The 3,669-nt window shown below is 48.4% G+C and overlaps 1 pseudogene; it reads right to left on the bottom strand.

The window, feature by feature from the left end:
- Positions 1 to 311: 311 nt before the first annotated feature.
- LOC146892316 (eukaryotic initiation factor 4A-III pseudogene) lies at positions 312 to 1,599 on the bottom strand (annotated as a pseudogene).
- Positions 1,600 to 3,669: the final 2,070 nt, after the last annotated feature.

Raw genomic sequence — 3,669 nt, 5'->3', positions numbered from 1 at the left:
TCAGTCCTTCTTTGTACCTCCTCCAAAGGGACTCTGAACCTCCTTCCTGGCCGGCATCTGCCCCAGACAAGTAACGCTTCAGATAGTCAGCCTTGGAGAGCAGTGGATCTGCCACCATGGCAGCAACGAGGGAGGGGCGGACCTACAAATTTTTGTTTCTCATAGCAATATTCCGTGTTTAATGTAAAAGGCTCAAAGCATTGGATTATTTACATGTGGGTTAGAAAAGATGGCAGCGCCCAAGGGTCTTCCAAGGGCTGTGAGAAGACAGTTCATTTAAGTCCCATTAAATAGAGGCTCCCCGTTTCCGAGGAGGAGCACAAGATAGGCGCCCTATCCAGGCCCTTGATGCACGAGCAGCAGCTTCAGATCAGGTCAGCCACATTCATGGGCATCTCGTCTATCTGGGTGGAGTAGTACTGCTCTAGGTCCCTGAGGATGCGGATGTCATCATTCTTCACAAAATTGATGGCCACAGCTTTGCGGCCATATCGCCCTGATCTCCCGATCCTGTGAATGTACAGTTCTCGGCTGTTGGGCAGGTCGTAGTTAATGACGAGGGATACCTGAGGGACATCCAGGCCGCGAGCCCAGACATCTGTAGAAATGAGCACTCGGCTGGCACCTGAGCGGAACTCCTTCACGATGGACTCGCGCTCCTTCTGGGGCATGTCCCCGTGCATGGATGACACAGTGAAGTTGGCTTCTCTCATCTTCTCTGTCAGCCAGTCAACCTTCCTCTTGGTCTTGCAGAAGATGACAGACTGGGTGATGGTCAGCGTGTCGTAGAGGTCACACAGAGTGTCAAATTTCCACTCCTCTCTTTCCACCGCCACGAAGAACTGCCTGATGCCTTCCAGAGTCAATTCATCACGCTTCACCAAGATGCGGATGGGGCCGGTCATAAACTTGTTGGTCATCTCCAGGATCTCATGAGGCAACGTGGCACTGATGAGAACCACCTGGGTGGCTGGCGGCAGGTACCTGTACACGTCGTAGATCTGCTCCCTGAAACCTTTGTTCAACATCTCATCAGCCTCATCCAAAACCAACATCTTGATAGCCCGTGTCCTTAAACTTCTACGGCGAATCATATCAAAGACACGGCCCGGGGTGCCCGCCACAACATGTTGCCCATAGTCCAGCTTCCGGATGTCCTCCCCAACATTGGTGCCCCCGATGCAGGCGTGGCACTGTACATTCATGTAGTCCCCCAGCGCCAGCAAACCCTTCTGAATCTGTACAGCTAACTCTCTTGTTGGAGCCAAGATCAAAGCCTGGGTTTCTCGAACCTGGATATCCAAGCACTGGAGGACTGAAATGCTGAAGGTGGCCGTCTTGCCGGTGCCAGACTGAGACTGTGCTATCACATCTCTCCCCTTAATGATCTGCTTGATAGCGCGCTGCTGGATTGCCGAAGGCTTCTCAAAACCGTAGGCGTAGATGCCGCGCAGCAGGTCCTCCCGCAGGCCCATGGTGTCGAACGTGGGGGTCACGTCCACCTCCTCGCTGGTCTCGAACTCCACTTTGGTCATGTCCTCCTCTTTGAGCAGCCGCTTGCGCGTGGAGCTCGACATCGCCATCAGGGCCGTGGTTGCCGCGATTCCGAGTCCACCGGGAGTTGAGGAGTGCAAGCAGCAGCGGCCTGACCTACAAATTTTAAAAGTTCAATATAGTGCAATGCAAATAATACAAGACACTGTCTCAAAAAGAATAAATTTAATTTTAAAATAAAATCATTATTTATGATGAGATTCTCAGGTCTCTTTGGTATTTGACAAATACTTTTTCTGAGTATTGCATTTTCTTACGTTCTAAAATTTTGTTTTGCTTTTTATTTTTTGAGACAGGATCTCCTGGTCCATGTAGTCCAGGATGTTCTCCAACTCACAGAGATACGCCTGTCTTGGCCTCCTAAATATTGGGATTAAAGATGTTCCCCCCTCAAGCCCTGGATTAAAACTTTTTTAAAATGAAAAATTTCAGTCTTTTTCTTAAGTCTATTCCTAACATAAGAGTTACTTGGCATGTGCAAGCCAAGAAAACACAAAGCCGTCCGGCGAATAAACAGCAAACCAATACGCAAGCCAAGCCTGCAGAATCTCAGACTATTTTGCTGTTCCACTCCAGATTTCGGTCCAAAGAGCATTTCTATCCCACACTAACGTCACAAAGCACTATGGGAACTTTAAAAGAGTTTAACTTACACAAGTCATAGGTTTAAAGTAGAAAGGAATGTATAGGAAACATATTTATCTTATTTAAGAAAAAGAAAGGCTGGGAGGTGGTGGCCTACACCTTTAATCCCAGCACTCGGGAGGCAGAGGCAGGCGGATCTCTTGTGAATTTGATGCCTGCCTGGGCAACAAAGTGAGTTCTAGGACAGCTAGGGCTGTCACACAGAGAAACACTGTCTCAAAAACCAAAAAATAAAGCAAAACAGTTTAAGAGAAAAAGAAAGGTTTTGGGTTGTCTCTGTTTTTGAAGATGACTCAATTTCAGAGAAACTGAGAAGCCTGTTGCAATCATACAGGCTGAGCTGTTAAGCATGTGGAGGTATAGAGAATCTGGAGTAAGCCTCAATAAACTGTAGCACAATTAACAAAAATCAGAGACAGATGTTGGGGTTTAACATGAAGACCAGAAAGGAAAAGATGCCGGCCACTACCACTTACCTCTACTTCAGTCTGAATATGGTGATCCTTCCTCCAGGAATCCTCAGAATGAGACTGTCTGAGAGCTGTCTCCTCCTCTTTTATACTCCTCTCTAGGGCTGGGATTAAGGCGTGGACCAGTAACGCCCAGTTTCTATGGCAAACTAGTCTGGCTACTGGGATTAAAGGTGTGTGACTCCACTGCCTGACACGTGAGGCTAACCAGGGTGGTTTTTTTTTACACTCTGATCTTCAGGCAAGCTTGATTTACGAAAATACAAATGAAATATCACTACAATAAGCCGTCTGACAGTGTGACTGCCTAGATGTAGTGCCCACCAGGGTACCACACGCTCCTCTGCGATCTCATCAATACTGCCTGCCTCAGACCAGCATCTGAACCCATTCTACTCACCACAATGGGGGAAATCATTGCTTTGCAAGTTCACCTGAACTTGGAGTCAAACGTGTATCTCTAAATGTCAGAAACCAGCGGCAGAGGTCACAGGAAGCAGTTAGGTGAGAAGGAAATGGACAGCAGAATCGATCTCATGTGGGTGAAGACCCGTAGAAAACACACCAGTGAGACCAAGCCACTTTATTTTAAATTGGCTGAGGCGCGGGAATGACTGCACAGGGAGATGCCTTGGGAACGCGCGCACACACCAGAGGGAATGAGAAGACTGCCTCGGATGGACGCTTCATCTAGCTCATCCTTCTTACAAGTTCTTACAGGTCACTCCACAAGACCTTGGGGCCCTGAAGGAACAGATCCTCTGGCCCAAGGCTGTGGGCATGGGACTGAGAGCTGCTGGGTTCCAGGCTAGAAAGGGTGTTCTGAAGTTCAAAGAGGAAGTCAAATGACAACCAACGTTTGGCGAGACTGTGGTGTGCATAAAACCAGGCCCTGGACCTTCCTGGAAATGACTCCCAGGCCTGGTTTGTATGTGCCCATTCACAGGTGGCTTCTCACTGAGTACCTGTTTCTGTCCCCAAACTGCAATGTGTGGTGTAA

This window comes from Myodes glareolus, chromosome 12 (genome assembly GCF_982192425.1).
Source record: "Myodes glareolus chromosome 12, mMyoGla1.1, whole genome shotgun sequence".
NCBI classification, from domain to species: Eukaryota; Metazoa; Chordata; class Mammalia; order Rodentia; family Cricetidae; genus Myodes; species Myodes glareolus.
Note: the sequence above shows the minus strand (reverse complement) of the source record. Positions and strands in the feature narration are given on the sequence as shown.